Consider the following 19216-nt stretch of genomic DNA (forward strand, 5'->3'; position numbering starts at 1 on the left):
GTCTTCCCCCTCAGGGGAGTGTTTTTATTTGGGTGTCTGATTCACACAAGGCAGTAGGAGAAGTTAAGCACAATGCCATCTCCAACCAGAAGGAAAGAACTAGTTAAGTTCATCACCAACAAAGAACCAAGAGCTGAAGACTAACTTATTTCATGTCCACACAAAACGTAAAGAAAGAGCCCTCAGAGACACTATAAAATGACATCTTTTGGAGCTCCTGTAGTTATTAGTAATAGTAGAGCTGAGATTGGAATGAAGGAAAGGAGTCAAGTTTGAATTTGTAGAAAATGAAGAACAGCTTGTTTGAAAAATTTGTTATGGTCTTCTGCAGAGTTTTCAGCATGAATGTGATAAGAAAACATGAAATGAGCTGGTGAAGGGGGAGGGCATATTCACTATAATAAAGATTAAGTCACCGAAATACTATAAATTCTGAAAACTAGAAGGAGAACTTACACTACCTTTTTATCCAAGCCATTACTATCTTACACACAAGGTCTATTTACTTTCTCCTAAAAGAAGTCCTCAACTGCTGGAATTTAAATCATTACAAAAGATCAGAGTCATAACTTATTTTTTTTCATCTGTTTTAGGTAAAGCAATAGAGAAAAGTTTAAAATTAAAGAATCATTCATCTCCTTGTACAATTTCTTGGCCTACAAGCCGAGTTTTCAAGGACAATATGATAATTATACAGGGGGTAAGAGCTCTTGATGTTTCACTTGCTTCATATATTTAAAAATCACTAAGTTTAAGTCATCCTGAGTTGTCATTTCTTCTCCTGATTTTTCTTACTTCCCAAACACACAGACACATTCCCATATGCATCTGTTGTTGATACAAGCTTCTCCGAGGCAGATACCCACCTCCAACACCATGTCACTGCCGCCGCCGCCACGGCCGTCTCCGGGATAAGACAGTGGCAGTCCACAGAACTTCCAGCACGTGCCTCTTTAAATAGCTGACATCTGGAGGAACTATTTGATACTTGTTACTTACACTCCACTCAGCATGAACGGAGGTTGGCAGGGAATTTAGCAGCATGTCTTATTTTTAAAATATCTCACACCTCCTCCTCACCCCCCCTGCCTTCAGAGAGAGGTTTAAGCAATACACTCTTATTTTCTGTTGCATGAGCCTAGCACATTCTTCCTGGACGTGCAAAGCTTTAAAAAGAGGACCCAAGTCTTTTATCTAATGCCAAGGTGGGCTACCCAAATTAAACACAAATACGACAGCGGCCAAAATCTCTTCATTTCATGGATAAACCAAGAAGTGAACTTCATAATGTCAGCCAGTCTCTACTACACCACACTTCTCTCTCTCCCCTCTCCTTCTCCCTCTCCTTCTCCCTCTCTCTCTCTCTCTCTCTCTCTCTCTCACACACACACACACACACACACACACACACACACACAATCTTTTAAAAAGTCTGCCCACTCCTCTACTGCAATTATTCCAGAGGAAGATCATTATCAGGTTAAGAGAATTCACTTGACTTGATAAAATTAATGGGATTTTTAAATTCAATTGACCTGAGAGAATGCTTCCTGATTTGCTTTGCAGCAGGTTAGGCTATCCAAAAACTCTCCTTCTCTATTTCCAGTTGCTGTGAAATTAAATGAACAAATATCAGGAGGCTAATTCTGGCCACTTAAGTTCTTGGAGAACCTAGATCCCTACATGATGAAAAGCTGCCACTGTGTGCAGGAGCTGTTTTTAGGGGTCTTAGAGAGCAAATTAAACAGAGAGATGTGTGGAGGTGCTAGGGGGCGCTCTACTACAGGAAATAGCACTGGTGATTTAGCACGGATCTTGCAGAATTTGGGGAGTTCTGTGTAACTGTTAACAGCTTGATAAGTGTTATCACAAAAAGTGGTGGGTGATACCTGAAGTTGACTAGTGACAACAGTAATTATTATTAGGAATAGTGCTGAAAAAAAGCTCCAAGAGTTTGAGAATTTTACCTTCCCCTGGAACAGCTCACAGTAATTTATGTAAGCAAGTTCTGTAATTCCTCATAGCATTCTTTTAGGTAGATGGAATATTCTGGAAGGGGTGTGTGTGTGAAAGAGAGAAAGAAAGAAAAAGGAGGGATAGGGAGGGATATAGAGATAGGTAAAGATAAATAGAAGATAGACAAAAATCAGAATGCATGCAATATGGGTAGGCAACAAAAAGTTTTGTCTTTCTCTTTTCCTAGATCCCAGAAGCTCACAAACTGAGAAAATATAATAGAATAATCCTCTGATTCAACAATCTAAGGCAGCCCTGCCAATAGGCTTCTTGAGCAAAGACTTAATTAAATCCATTGTCTGGAGAATAAAATGTGCCAGGTTATCATCAAACTTATCACCCCATTGGTCTTCAGCCACCAGCTTTATTGTGGACCAATTTCAGAGTCTGTGATCCTTGCCATATAACAGGGTGTTGAAAATTACACTTAAGCATTTGAAGATAAGAAATGAATAATAAGAATAATAATTAATAATAAATAATAGTTTACTTTTTACTCTGTGCCAGGTACTATGATAAGTGCTCTATTTTAGATGATCTCATTTACCCCTGACAGCAACTCATAATAGCAACAATTATTCTAATTGTATAAAGGAGATAATTGTGGATTAGAAATTTGTAGATTAGATAAGTAACTTGGCCAAGGTCACACAGCAATTAAGTAGCAGGATTTGAACCCAATGCCTCTGGGCCTGGAAGTCACACTCTTCATTGTACCCTGTACTACCTAGGAAGCACCGAGCATGGTAGCAATCTGTATGTGTTAGCTATCATGGGCTAGCATGATTCCCTAGTGCTAGGATGGTCTGACTTGCCTTGGAGAAGGCCCAAAGGACCTCTTGAATACAGATAAAAATTCCTTTCCATAATTATAGAGGCAGAAAACAGTTGAACAAGTTGGTCTGAGCCACTTCCTGACAGTGTGACTTTGTGATCATTTCTGTGCAATGAGTTCAGGAGGCCTGAAGAAGAGTCCCTTTACAAAATAGGACCAGAAAAAAGTCCAGAAAAGTTTCCACAAAGAAGAAATGATTGACCTACATCTTTAAATGGTCTATTATGAAAGGAGGAACATGTTCCCTTTCAATGAGACAGGCCTTAACACTGTCCTTGGGGAGTGGCTGGAGGGTGAGGGTGGTGGTAACGGGTGAAGCAAAACTGCCAAACAAACCACGTGAATAATAATGTGAAAGAAGAGGTGGGATCAAAGACACGTTGATTAAACAAACAAATGCCCCTCCAAAAGCTCTAGCATTTTTTTTCACCAGGTTCCTGCTCTGAAGCCTGCACTGCAAGACAAGTTTTCTTCATACAGTTCTTTCCTTTCTTTTCAACAGCTGCACCTGAAGTGGTCAGAGGCCAACATGATAATGAACTTTGCCTAGGAGACTAGAGTCCTGGATCCAAGGGTAAGGCAGCCTCCACCCTGGCCTGCCAGTGTGCTCAGCACTTGTTTGTACCACTTCAGTGTAAGTGATCAAAGCTTCCTATGCAGAAAACAAAGAAACACTCTTAATGTCTTCCCTTCCATCTTCTTGAGCTCCCAAAGCAGAATAAAAAGGTGAAATATTCCTTTTCCAAGTCTAGAAATTGTCTCTGAGAAGCCTCCCAGGAACCTCATTCAGTAAGTCTTTGCAAAAGAACTGATCTTTCCCATTGCTTGAGACCAGTTGCTCTTTTTCTTTTTCCTTTAACAGACAACAGATTGCTGAAAGTGAGTTTCTGCTACATAGTTCTTAGAATCAACAAGCACAAACAAAATGTTCTGCAGCATCACTATATGTCATGTACTCTTGCTGCTGTTATGGTAGTGAGACCCCTTCTGCTGATCTGAATTCTGAGAAGGGCCAAAGGCACTTTCAGAAGAGAGTCTTCAGGTGGGATCCAGGGTGTCATGGAAGACACACATGACTCTCAGACCTTCCCCTGCTCCCTGTCTATAGAAAGAGGGGTAGCTAAGAAGAAAACAAATCACACCCTGTAATATAAATTATGAGGAATGATTCATTTGTGTTATAATGTTTAATTTTTAAAAGTTATCTCATGTTTGTCAAATTAGAGTAAGCCCATGAGCTAAAACCAGGAACTCCCCACCTAGTGGAACTCCACAATGTGTCTCAATGCTTTGCGCATTCACCTGTTTGATTAGCAAAAAGCCAGCCTTGCTCAAGTAATTTAAGAGAGGATTGCCCTCTTAAATTATTTTTCCACAGAAATTCCTGAGTGAAAAAATGGCTTCTTACATCTATTGGATTTACAACCCTAATTTACATCTATTGGATTTCCAATCCCTCTGGAGGCCACATGCGTCCTTGAAAGCTTGTACTGTGTCCCCTGTGGAGCTGGCAACCATATGTAGACTACGGCCTTCTCAGGCCCTTGTCCCTTTCTAGTCAGCAGTACAACACATCCTTCTCACGACACAGGCCTTTCAGAAGACTCTCCCAGAAAAGAACTGGAAGGCCCCAAGTGACAAGGCACATGCCTTTGCAAATCATCTTTTCCCCCAAACCCAGAGACAATGCAGGGAAAGATGATCTAAGGAAGTTCAGAACCAGCTTCCAACTCGACCTGGAATCACCTTTTTTCTTAAGCATCCAAGTCATGCTACTTATTCTAGCCCATGGGTCAGGTTGTATCTTTGTGGTGACTCTCCCTTAGGGACCTCGTTTTCTCTTCTTCTGGTCTTAGACCCTTGGGGCCCTTCAGGTCTTCCCACAGACTTCTATGTGTCTGAACCCTATGGATTCAATGGAAATCAATGGATGTGGCTGGGCAACTCTTGCAGTGCATTCTGAACATTTTCATCCAGTTAAAAAGCTCTCCAAATTGTGTATGACAATGATGAGCCTCTTTCTAGAACACAGTGGGAAGATGTGTTCCAGCTCCAGAAGCTGGTGGAAGAGTTTTGTTTCACCAGCCTCTATTTTTCTATTGTCGTTGGTTTGTCATTCATTTCTTTCAGTGGAATTCTTGCATTATCTTACTTTTCAAATTCCCTCTGAAATCCTGTCTACTGTCTCTTAAATATGAGACAGTTCTGTTTCTATTCACCTACCCCTTCTCTAAACATCTAATCTCATTCACACTAATCTTTAGGGAAATCATACATGCTAAAAGGAGATTCTACTGCAGCTTAAATAATTGGCATGACAGGAGGAAACAAGACATCAACCAGAAGATCTCACAGAAATAAGAAGAGGGAGCCTTGTTTTCCATATAAATATCTCTGGTAATTAAAAAGGAAAATGACAGAAATAGATAGGGTGAAAAACAACTGAAAAGTAAATAGACTTCATTTCTAAGCTGATAAGTCAGAAATGTTTCCTCCTGAGGAGGATCCTCTATTAAGATCTTGGAAGATAAATTAAATTTCTGGTTATTATGCATTAGTGTTACGCCAATCACCTTGACATCCAGGTGTGCTTCATTTGGAGAGGTGGTACTGGAAGCATTTTATTTATCTGCTCTATTAGGCAAGATTTTCATTAATACAAATATGTATATCTGCAGACTAAAGGAATAGCTCTTGTTTTGGTGGAAGGGATTAGTTGATTAGTGTTACAAGTTCTAGATAAAGGTGTTGTCAAGTAGGGAAAATGAGGGTCAAGTGCAATAAACCTGACAATTTCTCATTCTTAAATCTTACTATAGTGTGTTTTTCATCACTTACCATTTAAATATGTATTCTCCCCAAGGTTCTGTCCTCAGTGATATTGTTCTGTATTCTCTCCTTTGGTGACCTCATGTGACTCATCCCATGGATTCAGCTATTGCCTCTAAGTAGAGGACCCCAGGTTTTTTTGTCTCTATTCTCATCCAATAACTTGAGCTATAACCACTTGTTGGACCTCTTTCTGTAAATGTACCACTCACCATTTTTATTACTGCTTTCCACACCCCCATCTTACCCCAAACTCACTGTGTTCCATACCTTAGTCAATGACATCACAATTTTCCATTTACTCAAGTTCAAAATTGTAAAGTCATTCCTTAGTCATCTCCCCTCCCTCTTCACATCTAAACCACAGAATTGTCTATCTCAAAAATATCATTCATCTCTGAGTCCCTCCTTCCAGTTTCCAGAGATCTGTTCAGTCTCTCAATATCTTTGTCTGAATAAATATAAAAGTACACTGATGTAATTCTTAGATGCCAACTCTTTTTTAGAACAGAGCCTGCTACATGGTTTCCCCAGAGAAACCTTCCTAATGCACAGCTCGCATAATTTCATTTCTTTGCGCAAAATCTTTCAGTGGCTACTCTGTGCATACATACAAACAGCTCCAACTCTGCATCATGCTATTTGAAGCCCTCTGGGTCAGGCTGTACGGTGTGGCTGGAATCTGGATGGAGGAATGAAATAGATGCTGCTGGGAAGGGAGAGAGACAGCAGCCCATGATGAGCCTTGTGGGTGATAAAGCATTTGTCTTTTACCCTGAGGTCACTGAAGAGTCATCTGGAGGGTTTGTAGGGGGCTAGAAACTGATCATAAGTGGACATTAGGACGTTCACTCTGGGGTTGGTCTATTTCATAAGCATTGAAAAACATCACAGGCTACAAGGGAGTGGGGAGGGTTATAAGCAGTGGAATGTGAATTTAGAGTGTTTTTCAAAAAAGCCAATAAACACACACACACACACACACACACACACACATGCACACCTGACACACAACTTCAAGTATGTAATACAGAATAGTAGATGTAAAAAAAAATAAATTTACAAGTATTTCAAAAGTCAAGGATGTAAACCTGAAGAGCACATAAATGCAAGTTAAGATATGAAAGAAGCTTATTTATGTAACCAAAAATTCAGAGAAAAACATAAACATAATGTGAGAAAGAACTGAAGAATGGATTCAATGAAAATGAAAAAGAATAAGGCAACCATCTAGCTTTGGGCTATTTCCATTTTAAAATGAAACTCTGAAAGTTAGAAGGAAAAAAAATATTTATCATTGAAATGGAAAAAAATAAGGTAATAATTTTCTGCCACTGAGAATTATGTGTGAAGAACCTTGTTGGTCTTTCTTTGCAGAAAAAGACCTGCTGTGGAAGGTTTCACAGATGGAAGGGCTTGATTAGTTTTGGGAAAGTGGACTTGTGGAGTGGGGACGTGAACAGATTGTTCTATTAGTATGGCAATAGATATTTCACTAATTTTTTTTGTAACCTCTTCTTGATTTAGTGACATTTAATGCCAGAAGTGAGAAATAAGACTGCAGGACTTAGAAGCAAAATTTTTCTTCTATTCCATAGGCTGGAAGGCTTTGAAAAATTCAGCTTCCATTGGGAGTAATGATATTAGGTAATGGGGAGTGGGATAAGTGGAAAGTTGGAAAGGAAAGAAAAAAGAGGTATTATAATGCAATAATACAATGCAGTACTTATAGTTTGGTATTCAATTCCCTTTCTTTTATAGCATGGGCTGCCTGATCAAATGTCTCCAGAGCTCAAACAGGTAATGCAGATTCATGACATAGGTTGGATTTAAGAATCCCAGTGTTCAAACATTTTTGTAGTTCGCTGTTATTATTAGAGCCGGCCATGGGCTTTGGGGATGCTAAAACGGCAGGACACGGTGGGGACTCCTACCACCCAAAGAATATTTAAAACAGCCGTGATTCGTCTCTAGCACATTTCTGCCGCAGGCGAATGCAGGCCCAGTATTTTAGTATCTTCTGATTTGCCAAGAGGGGCTAATGATTTTTCTTCTTATTTGAACTATCGCATCTTTTAAAATATTTCAAAAGTACTTTGCAACCTTGTGGCAGAAAGCACAAAAGTCCTGTGAAAGCCCCATTGAGCTCTGCCATCAAACTTTAGAACAGCATTAACCTGCACCTTTTGTTTCCTTTCAAAACTCCTGACCTTTCAAAAAGGCCAGGATGTGAAAAGAGGCAGAAGTGTGTGTGTGTGTGCGCGCGTGTGTGTGCGTGTGCGTGCGTGCGTGCGTGTGTGTGTGTGTGTGTAGAAAGGCTGTTCCTGTGTTTGAGACCACAAAAGAGGGGCGAGAGCTGCGCTGGGTAAAGGCGAGGTGGTATGTGACTAAAAGGAGCAAGTGGGCGGGCGCCCAGGCACAGAGCAGGTAAGAGTCTTGGATACCAGGGGCGACACCGCCACCGCTTGTACCAAACAGGCTCACAGAGGGTATTTCATTTGACCCCTTGAAACGACTCTGTACATGAGGGCAGAAGGCAGGTGGACGATTCTGGCACTGGAAACAGACCGGTCAGGCTGGATTCTAAATCAGCTTTCTAGGCCAAAATCATCCTTGGCTAGGCCAGGTTGTCTCAGCCAAAATGGAATGGAAGTAATTCAACTCCCTCTGCAAAGCTGGCTATGGGATCCAGCCCTGGGAGTGTGCTACTTTGTGAAAAGGCTCCCTCACAGTGTCAGGGCCTCCTATAGGAAGAAAGGAAGGGGGGAAATACATTAAAATTTACACACTATCATGGGCAAACATTGTTTTGTGGTTTGTTCTGCTCTTCTCGTTTTTGTGAAATACTTCCAGAGGCAGAGCTATCACTTTCAATAGGAATGGCAACTGTATTTAAAAAAAAAAAAAGTCTGACTGAAACCTAAGTTGACCTGCCACCTCTGCCGTGTTGCTGGGCTTGTTAACCACAATTGCGCGGCTCCTGACACTTCACCAAGCACATTACTGTACTCCTCCCTTCTTCTTTTCTCCCTACATCCTTATTTTTGTCCCTTTAGGAACAGTTCATGAGTATTTCTCTGTGATAGATCCTGTCCAGAGAAGAAATAGCATGGACTCCAGCTTCCTCACACATGAGCAGAAGAGGCAGAAATCTAAATGAACAATAAGAAATCAATGAATAGAATCAGGAACACAACATGTCCTAGAAATGCTTGTAACAAAAATGAAACTTCATCTCAAATAATAATATTAGATTATATCTATTAAGAGTTTGTTGTGTATCAAGGCACTGCAGGAAGCATGTAATATCAATCATCCCCCTGGTCATCAAAATAAAGTTAAGATGTGGGCATTAAAGTTTAGAAAGGATGGATATCTTGACTAAGATTAACATAGGGACTCACTCATTCTCCCTTCCCTTCCCTATTCCTCTCCTCTCTCTCGTATCTCTCTCTCTCTCTCTCTCTCCCCCCTCCCTACTCTCTCTTTTCTACTTTCTCCCTATCTCTGGATTCTGAGGATTCAATGACATGAAGTATGCAAAGCATGTTACATAGCATACAGAAACATCATAATTTCTCAATAAATGGTGGCTGTTATGCCTTGGGCATATCAGGTAAGGTAGTATTTGAACTAGAAATTGAAAGGTACTCAGGTCAAGTAACTGTGACATTTTTCATTTCATTTCATATTTATTAGAAACCTTGTGAGATTGCTATCATTAACCTCACCTTTCAGGCAAGAAAGCAAAGCTCAGCAGTTTAAATAACTGATCCAGGGCCAAAGAACTAGCAAGCTGGAGATCCGAGACAGGAACCCAAGTATTCTAATCCCAAGGCTAGACATCTCTGCCCTGAGAGGTTTTATACCCAATATTTGAAATTCCTAATTCTTTAGTAAAAGAAGAGTGAAAAACAGGACAAATGCCAGCTTCATACTGATCTGTTTCTTGGAGTAAAGCTTCCCCTTGGAGAGTTTAAAGATACCTGCAAATGAGTAAAAGTCATTGCCTATTCAAAAATGCTTCCAATATATGTTTGTATCTTTTCAAGTAACTGAAATAATTATACACATATAAAAGAAAGAAAAGAGAAAGAAACTTGGTGTAAGGAGTATGTTTTTAGGAATGTCTTTTTAATGAGCACTCTGCCCAGTACATTTTGTTGTTTGTAAAGGAAAGGTGCGAACAGAGCAAGTGTGGAACTGCTAAGAATTAGTCCAACTTGCTCCCATCAATTACACCGAATTTTCTGACAAACCTCTACTGCTCATGGGAAATTTTCTGACAGGATGCTAATAAATATACCTAACCTTGTCACTTCCCCAATGTGCCAAATTGGCAGCATTAGAGATAAATAACATTTATACATTATGAGGCGCAACTTGACTTCTCAGAATTTCTATAATGCTCTGGCAGGTTAATGAGAGATTTTTTTTTTTTTTTTTTTGTCTCCAGAATATAAAAGAAAATGCTTGTCTTCAAGAAAGCACCCAATTGGCAGGCAAAGTGTTTGCTGCTGGGCCCATTTGAGATGTCAGGAACATGGGACTGAGAGGGATTAAGCTGTGGCCATATGTTATTTGTACCATTTAGTTCCATGTCGAAGACCATGGTGAATAATGTAGCCCTAGGCAGATACTCTTAAAAAAACTCAATCCCTAGATCTTGAGAGTTGACCTGCCAATATCAAAGCTGATATTTTCATGTTTACTTTCTACCCAAATCATTAAATTCCAGTTTCAGAATGGAAAATTATCACAAGTTAGAACTAACCTGGTTGCCCCAGGGGAGAAGTGATTAATGGATCAAAGAAGAACAAGTGGCTTTGTTTGGTGATGTTCCTAGGCAATATGCCATAGTAAATGACAGTGTGACATCTTTGTTAAGAGCTGAACTCTGACGTCAGAGAACATGGGTTCAAATCTCTGCTCTGCACTTGGAAAGTTTATAAAATGGTGATAATAATAGCACACATCTATTGGGTTGCTTTAGGGATATCTTACATTAATTGTGACAATACATGGAAAGTACTTAGTACTCAGTCCAACTCATAGTAAACCCTCAAAAAAAAAGACTAGTTATTTTTATGTAGATCATATTCTAGTTAATACTCTGCTCAGTCAGGTGTTACCTCCCACAGGAATCCTGCACCTCCCTGGTCCGATAGGGCATGCTGCTCACCTTCTCTGCTCTCATGAGTCCTGCGTATGCCCTCATTACCACACTTAACAAGTTACATTATTTGCAATGTCATAATCTTCCTCCAGTAGATTATGAAATCCTTAAAGATAAAGAATTGAATTTCTATACTGTATTCCATTGTATTTATCTCCCAGATCTATGCAGTATATGGGAGGTTATAAAAAATGTGTGCTGAATTAATGTATGAATACATTATCTCATTTTGCTCATCTGAAACATAGAAAATACTAATGTTTCAACTTTTACGTTGAAAGGACAGTTTAATACATTGTTAATTATGTCATATTAATGTCAACAAATATTCTTCTGGGTTTTTTCCTCTTAATAAAATTATAGGAGGGAAGAGCTCTTAAGTTCCAATACATTAATAGTATAATTCCCAATGGTGGATGTAAGGATGTCATGATCTGTTGTAAAACAGTGTCCACTGTTATTGTCTTAGTAGGGAAAGCACATAAAGAATAAATGAACCCCAAGTTCCTTCTTAGAAAAGTCTTCATTCCAGGCAGATGCTAAAAAAAGATACTTGGGTTCTGCAGGTCTTTGCTGGATCTACTTGATGAAACTGAGAGGTGTTGCCCTCAGATGTCCTGCCTCATACCTCCTAGTAACCTCACCAGAAGTCTGGGAGAGGAAAAATACTAAGCAAAGAGGAAATTCTGTTAGAACTATTAAGTAAAATTGCAACTCTTGTTCACTTGGAAGTAATGACATTCATTCCAGCTTTAGGACCCAGGTCGAGTAAGTAAACTCTGCCAGTGGAATCCAGAGGGCAAATAATCATAACACCCACAGGGTTGCCACTATTTATCTAAAAGATCCTGAACATTCAACAGAAGCAGGTGGACAGTAGAAAGACATTCATCTAGGCTCAGAAACTTGCCCCGGTGAGCCAGTGTTCCTGATGACTGTCCTGGCATACTTCTCTAGCTGATTTCCTAGGACCTGGGTTCCTCTCCATAAGGTTCTACTTAGAAATCAGATCAATGAAAAGCCTAAGCTTGGTGGTCAGAGAGACCTGGGCTTGGATCACTGGATATGTTACTTGGGGAATATAACATGACCTTTTTGAGCCTCATTTTTCTCATCTGGCAAATCGATGGTAATCTGTTATCTACCTCACAGTGTTGTTATGAAGATTTAACTTTAAAAATAAAGATAAAACATATGCAGGTCTCTAGCATAAGAAATCCTCAATGCCCTGACAGTGTTGCAGGTTCAGCCCCCAATAGGGGCGTGTACGAGAGGGAACTGATTGATGTTCCTCTCCCTCTCTTTCTCCCTCCCTTCCCCTCGCTCTAAAAATAAATAATTTTTTTAAAAAAATAAAGAAACCCTCAAGAAGTGTTACCTTTTTGTTGCTATTGTTGCTGTTTTCATTATTATAGCATTTGGTTTTATTGACCTTGAACATAATTCTCTTTCTGATAAGATGATGATATACATTAGTCTTAACTCATTCTAGGAGAGAAATTGGCCCTCTGATGTTGGTCTTTCTTGAATTTTACTAGGTTATTTTTTGTCTTGTCTCGTCTCAGAATGGTCTTTCAAATTTGCCCATGTGACACTATCAACCATAAGAATACCATTCTGATAAAAGGCAGTTGATTTTACTATAGGTTTTCTGAGACTTGTGTCATTTCTCCAAGTAAATTCAAATGTGATCTAAACAAGAGGTTGTGGGTTTTGTAAAGATAAATATATAGAAAGGAAGGACACACATACACATACATACGCATACACTTTTAAACTTTATTGCATGGACCCAATTGGGGAAAACAAGATTTAACTTTTAGATTCTCCACCTGCATAGTATGGGCATAATGAAAATACCTGTCAAGGAAAGTAATGTGTTTAATATTGCACCACTCTTAAATATCAGCAGAGATTTCTGTGCATTGCAAATAATTCCATATTACATTGTTCTGTGTTTTATCTGTGGTAGGATGATATCAATTTGTCTAGCATGAGGAAAAGGATGTTTCATGAGATTGATGTAGGAAAGCACAATGACAAGTGCATAAAAAGGGCAGCCAAAGATGCCACAAAGTTGTCAGAAGAAAAGGCCATGTTCTCTCAATGTGCACATTGAGTTGATTCTTTTCTCAGCAAGGGTCCTGAGACTATCAAGACTGCCTGTGGCCTTGATCATGGATTTTTAAAGAGGATAAAGCAACAGTGATTTAAAAAGAAAAGGAAAGAAAAGAAAAAAGCCTTGTGTAACCATTGGGTACCTGGGATGTAAATAATAGGTAAGGGCTGTTAAAGAGCCCGTGGGAAATGAATCAGAGTGTTCCAGGTGAACGACTGAGCAGTGCCCAGGAGAGCCTGATTTTGCCAGATACCATGAAGGGAACTGGAGCATAGTCAGAGGGAGGAGGGTGGACTTTTCTATAGAGAAGGGTCTTCATTCTAGATATATATACCATTTTTATGGAAGCAAAACTAGAAGAGGACATAGAGATCATTTTCCTAATTCGTATGCTTTGTTACCTCTTCTCTACATTTCCCTAACAGCCTCTTTCTTCTTCATTTCATCCTGTATAACCAATTGACTCTTTATTGTTGTCTTATAAAAAAAGAAAGAAAAAAAAAGCCTCGCCCTCAGGAGTCAATATTCAAGGCCCTAAACTACGTTCTCATTGCTCTTTTTTATATTCTGCCTAGTTAGAATAAAATTAACTGCTTTATATTCCCAGGGCTTACCCCACAGCTCTTCACCCCTGCTATTCCTATTACTTATAATGCTTTTCATGTGTGACTTCACCTATATAAATACTTCTTATCCTCCAAGGCACAGAGAAAACAGATTTTGTTCATGAAGGCTTCTCTGATTACTTTAGATTTAAAGATTTCTTGCCTCTGAAATGCCATGACATTTGACTAGTATCTCATTGATTTGCTTTTAATTTCTTATAGTTGTTAACATATAGGTACTAGAATGCAAGCTCCTTGAGGGTCTAAAAGCTTAGTCATAGGTCAGAAAGTGAGCCTGGCACAGAATGGCCCTCAGTAAATGTTTGCTGAGTTAATGCTGGTATATGCTTGCATCCACAATGGTGTCTTATGCAGTACCTATAGTAGGCGCTCAATAAGTAATCACTGAAGGAATGAATAGATGGAGTTAGGGAAGTCTTTAACATGCTGAAAATAGTTTTATGTATTAAAAGAAGCATGATGAGGAGTCAGAGGAGGAGGAAGAAGAAAATTTCCAATAGTCATAATAATTCTAACTTCCAAGAGTTTTAACTTTCAGAAAAAGTGGCTAGGAATAAAGATTCCAAGTGACAAATGAATATTCTTCTGAGCAGACATGCTATTATTTTTCTCTCTTTTCATTCAAGGTCTCTGATATAGAGCAGAAAGGTGATAGGTCACGTTTTCAGAAGCTGTTTCCAAAATGCACTTGCCCCTAATTTGGTTAGTTGCATTTCTTTTTCTTTTTTAAAAAATCTTTATTGTATTTTCTTTCCTTTACCATTTAGTCCCCTTACACACAACTCCCCCAGCAATCACCACACTGCATTTCTAAACAATCAATCTTACATTAGTGGTAGCTTGGCATCCAAATAGGCCTGTTTTGGATATAGAGTATTGCTTGGTGAAACAAATATTTACAGTGATTTTGAAGAGAGGCCCAAATAACACTGAAAAATGGTAGTTACAGTATTCTTTTTGTGGGGCTGCTGCTGAGGGTTACCAGGAAAAAAAATAACTTAATCCTCCCAATTATACATAAATATTAGAAACACATTATGAGCAATCCTTTCACTCAGTGTTTGGAAAGCGTGCCTGGAAACCACATCCACCAGAAGCCCTTGTGGTGTTATTTAAAAATGCAGATTCCTGGCCTCATTCCAGACTGACTGATTACCAATGCTGCAATACCTTTTAAAGGAGGAAAATAAGACATATTATTAATTATTATTAATATCTATTATTTATTTCAAATATTTCTTGACCTTGGAACCTAAGAGGCTGTCAATTATAGGTATTTATTACATTTAATAGTTTTTTTCTCTGGCTCACCTTCTTTCCTAGGTCACACACCCATACATGCAACTTTCAAGTGCCTCATATCCTGCATGAAAGAATATGTCAATAGGTGCATATGAATGAATAGATAGGTGACTGTCAGATGTTATAAATAAATAACTTGGTGATTAATGGATTTGGTATGTAACTAATCTAAGTATTAGATTAGTCTGCCAGGTCTGCCCAGAAAAAGCCCAGCCATTGTTAATATAATGAGAATGGTTTGCGCAGCATTGATGTAACCTGGCAGCCAAGGCAAGTGGACTGGATGCACATGTGTGAACAACGAAGACTTCACTGGACTAGTCAGTGGGGGTGGTAGATGCCATTGAGTGAGCATGTGTACTGTGTGGCTGTCACATTCAAAAGGACTGAGCGAGTAGAACAGCAAATCTGCCTCAAATTTTGCGTTAAGCTTGAGCATTGCTCCATGGAACTATTCAGATGATTCAGAAAGCTTTCGGGGACGATGCAATGAGTGCAGCACAAATAAAAGTGTGGCACAAATGCTTCAAAGATGGTTGAAAATTTGTTGAAAATAATGCACATTTTGGAAGGCCTGCAATAAGCAGAACACCTAAGAATGTTGATCATGTATGGGCTGCAATCAACAAAGATCAGTGAATGACAGTTCGATAATTAGGAGATGATCTGGGGATTCCAAAAACTACTATGTCCAACATTTTGATGCAGGATCTTGTTATGAAACATGTCATTGCAAAAAAAAATTTTATTCTAAAAAAAAAAAATTCATTCCATGGCTTCTGCTACCAAAGGCAGAAGGAACCTCGCACTGCAGCTGCTAATGATTTGATTCAAACTGCTACCAATGAACCAGGTTTCATCAGGGAGGTCACAACTTTGAAGGGGACTGAGGCATCATTGTCCTATGTACAATGTTTCTTGTATTTTCTTCAATAAATTTCTCTATTTTTCATATTACATGGCTGGATACTTTCCTGGACAGACCCTGTAAACACACAGTACGTCTATGACCCGGACTGACTCTATAGTTCATGAGGTGCAGTGAAATAAATATTTGCAAAATGAAAATGTAAGATCCCTTGTTTAAAAATTAGTAAAACTTTCAAGATGGTGACAGCACAGCATTTAACTAAGCCCATGCCCCTTTCAAGTGCAGAGGCCTGTGCAACTGCACATCCAGCAGTCTGACCTTGTCTACCACACATATAATGTTCTTTGTAGACCCATCATTCTTCTCAAGCTTACAACATCTATTTCCTATTCTTTTGTATTCTCATTCTCCTATCAAATTTGAATTAATCAAAGTGCATTGTAATCAAAACCAGATCATTTTAGCACCTTATTTTCAAAGAGCATCCCCACACATTGCCACATTCAATTGTCCCAGTGTCCCCCTGCGACCGGCACACCATTACCCTCATTTACAGAGAGCTGATGTTCAGAGTTGCAGAGACCTTCAGCAGACCACCAGGCCACAAGAGGCGGCAACCCTTCCTCTCCTTAAGCCAAACTCCACACCCTTTCCTTCACACTGCCTGTGACTCTTTGTCCTAACCGCCTCCAGGGTAAGGAAGGTGAGTTTACCTCTTTACTTGCCCACCCGCCACGCTTCACAGGTGGCTCACAATAGATACTCACTAAAGGTATGTGAAAGACAGGTGCTTCTCTGTGGAATAAATGAATGAGAGAAGGCCCAGTCTCTCTTCTGATGACCAAGAAAGGCAAACAGGGGAGGAACCAACAGCATTCTCCCCAGCCCTGTAGCAACATGCAGGCTTCCCTCAGCTTGCCTCAGGTTCCCCACACCCCAATGGCCATCTTTATTTGCATTTTCGCAGTTTGGATTGAATTTAGATAGTTCTTTATTTGTTTCTAATGTTATCTTCCCTGTTATCTTTAACAGTCAATTTGAAACTTGTATTCTCACTACAGTTAGCTATAAAGTCCTCACAGTACTCTAGGTCAGATCTGGGCAAGCCCTGACCCTTTCCTAAAACCAGTGGCTCCCTTTTATCCAATCAGTTCTTTCTTATCCTTTCCCTCTTCTGTATTGCAATAAAATGTTCAGATACAGGTTCATTTTAATTAATTTTTCAAGCTTCCTCTCAATTTTAACCGAACATTACAAGCAAAGAAAAAAAAATAACAATACTCTTGTGACAGCACACAGTATAATTAGTGTGCAGTGAATTTTTTAAATATATGTACATGTTGGCAAGTAGTAAATATTTTTTTTCAGGAATAAAGAAAGGAGGAGAAATCTCAGTTCATTGTATTTTACGGTATACAGCTCTAACACGCTGTAATAAGACATGACCTCCAGACAAAGAGGTAAGTATGATTCCTTCACCCTGGGAAATGGGAAATATATGGTTTAATGCTTTCATGAATGCTGACAGAAAGAAGAGAATTTTTATATTTTTTAACATTTTCCTCTGAGAAAAAATATTGAGAGTTGGTGTTTTTTTAAAAAAAATTAAAGTCATTGGAGCTAACACCAGCAAATGATAAATAATACATACATATATATATACACACAAATATGTACACATATGGGCATACTATTATATAAATATTTAGATATCTAATGGCTAGAAATAAATCATGGAGTATTTTCTTGTATGAGTGTGGAAATGGGAAGGTAAGTTCAAGAGTAGGCATGTGGTATCTGGATTTGAAACTCATTTGGACAGTTGACATCTCAGATCTATAAATATATCTCATTTTTCACAGCTTCAGCCAGATTTTCTTTTCCACTTTTTCTCATGGCATTATGAGAGGATATCAATAAAGTGTAATTATTCTCTTGCTGGGCCATATGTGCAGTAAATTTCCAGATAACCAAATTCTATTACTGTCAGAAGTTTCAGAGGGAACATTATTTTAGAAGAGCTGGTGTTTGAGGTTTTCAAATAGTAATTACATATGATAATTCTCTACAGAGTTAAAAAGAATGAATAATATGACATTTTTATGAATAGAATGGGGTGGATAAACTCCAAAGGATCTTGGGTTATTCATTTTCTTTTCTTTTTTACTCCTCACCAGAGGATGTTTTGTTTATTTTTGAGACACACACACACACACACACACACACACACACACACACACACAGAGGCATTGATACCCTTCCGTATATACCCCAACCAGGAATCGAACCTGCAACATAGGTATGTACCAGGAATCAAACCCATGACCTTTTGGTGTAAGGGATGGCATCCAACCAACTGAGCCACTCAGCCAGGGCTCTTAGGTCATTTTTTATCTTATCAAGTGGCAATCTGTTTATCAGGGGAAATCCAGTGATTAAGGTTATAACCTTTATTCACAGTCATTCATTACAGTTTTACACTTCCACGCATAATCATTTTCCTCAATTATATTTTGGTAAAGCATAAGTAAATCAACTCTGGACTGAAAATTCACCACATTTCTTTATTTATCATTTAATCCATGCCCCAGCTCCCACCCCAAACACACACAATTCTTTTTTTTCCAAATGTACTTTTCACTGAAACCCAAGTGGTATAAACAACGTTCAAGCTATAAAGAGTGAAAACAAGTAAAGAGATGACAGGGAGCAGGTATGAGAATTACAGAGTAAAATTAGAACCGCTTAGTGAATGGGATCATAGACATGTAGGAAAGTATTAGTCAGATATAAGGGTACCTTCTTTTAAAACACTAGGAGGGATTTACTCAAACATGAGGATTCTGTTTTTGCATAATCCCCACATCATTCATTCTCAGGTGGTGGGAAGTGATAGTCATTGTAATTATACAGTAAGAATCAAGGAGGTTGCTTGTTGACCCAAATCTTACAGCAAGTCAAAAAAAAAAAAAAAAAAAAAAGGTTTCCTGACACTTTTATCCACTTGTTTTCCTCCTTTATTACCTCCATGGTAACATAGCTTTTATTGGCTACTTGGAAGGTTTTCCACTCTCCCTACGCAAATATAGGTATACTATCTTTCATGTTGCATAAGAAATGTCCTGAAAAGTTGAATATAAATTTAGCTCTCATAAATCAAATACTGAAGAGACGAAATCCTAGAATGGGAGACAGGATAGAAGTAGAGGGAATTAGTACAGTTTGCATTCTTTAAGACATGTTTATTATGTTTTCCCAAAATTACTGTTTTAAAAGTTACTTAAGTACTATTTTAATGCACTTGAGAAACTTACATTAAGAGGAACTCTTCATAAAATAAAGTAAAAATAACTTATGAATATAAATTAGCACACCATTCCTTAGCACTGTGAGAACTTAAATAAAATTTAAAAGGTTTGTGTACTACAAGACTGTACAGAAC

General features: G+C 38.7%; 1 protein-coding gene across 12 annotated transcripts in view; it reads right to left on the reverse strand.

Moving 5' to 3' along the window:
- The window catches only part of NRXN3 (neurexin 3), a 1414514-nt gene that overhangs the window by 519946 nt on the left and 875352 nt on the right, over positions 1-19216 (reverse strand). The window lies entirely within an intron of this gene.

Source organism: Pteronotus mesoamericanus, unplaced genomic scaffold (assembly GCF_021234165.1).
Source record: "Pteronotus mesoamericanus isolate MK-2021 breed Mesoamerican mustached bat unplaced genomic scaffold, CSHL_Meso_final contig_182, whole genome shotgun sequence".
In the NCBI taxonomy this organism is placed as follows: Eukaryota; Metazoa; Chordata; class Mammalia; order Chiroptera; family Mormoopidae; genus Pteronotus; species Pteronotus mesoamericanus.